Source organism: Ornithodoros turicata, chromosome 7, assembly GCF_037126465.1.
Source record: "Ornithodoros turicata isolate Travis chromosome 7, ASM3712646v1, whole genome shotgun sequence".
Lineage (NCBI taxonomy): Eukaryota > Metazoa > Arthropoda > Arachnida > Ixodida > Argasidae > Ornithodoros > Ornithodoros turicata.
Window position 1 is genome coordinate 34,390,065 of NC_088207.1, and position 1,000 is coordinate 34,391,064.

A 1,000-nucleotide genomic window follows, 5' to 3' on the forward strand; every position below is an offset into this window, starting at 1 on the left:
GAGGAAGCATTCTTATTCCAAAACATTTGACAGAGGTAGGCGCGGCGCCATCTCTGAATGCGAACTGTAATCACAACTCGCATCCCTAGTGACGTGCGCATGCGTGCACACGATGTGGTCGTGTGGTACTCTATGTATGGTGAGCTAGAACGAATGGTGTGCTGCTGAACGGCGACTGAAACCGGGTCATGACGACGGGCCTGCCGATAGGTGGCTACCAAGGGCTCGGCCACTGACCTCGATTGTAAAAGGGCTCGGCTCACTGCCGCTTCTTGCGCCCTCACGGCCACGTGACCCCATGTGCAAAGAGCGCCTGGGAGCGCCTGGGAGTTCCCGCGGTGGGCGAAATTGAAGCAGTCCATGGCAGATACAGGGGAGATAAAAAAAAAGTGGGCGTGCTGATACGTCACGCTTCGCAGATATGATTACGAGGGACGGACGAGTTCGCGTTTGGAATGTTGTGGTAGAGGCAGCGTCTCAATGTGTTCCAAGGAAAGGTCACTCGCCTTTCTTCCGTTTTGGGACATGGTGGAAGGCTGCTAAAATTTTGGCTGGATAGTTTTTTTACACCCCGTTGTTGTACATAATTGCGCTTGTCGCATAATGCAGTGATAAACTGGTGTACAATGTATAAAGTTTTGAGCGCGACAGACTCAGCATCGTGATACACGCTCTGAAAGTCACACAGATCCTTCCATACTCATGCTGAAATTTTGTTTTATACACCATTTCCGAAAACAGCGACATGTACTAATAGATGCAGAGCATTTGGGAAATGAATCAGATACCTAAGCCAATTCTTGACATCAAATTATGCAAGCTGAAGAAGATCTATTTATTTACCTCATAACATGTAATCGCGTCGTTTGACAATCAAAAGTCGCGGTGTACTATGTATTTGTCGCGAACATCGTACTAGAAGTAGTGGAAGGTGACATCCGGTTTAAACAGAAAGTCACATCCGGTAGGAACACTGTGATGTGATGTGATAGAAAAAGAA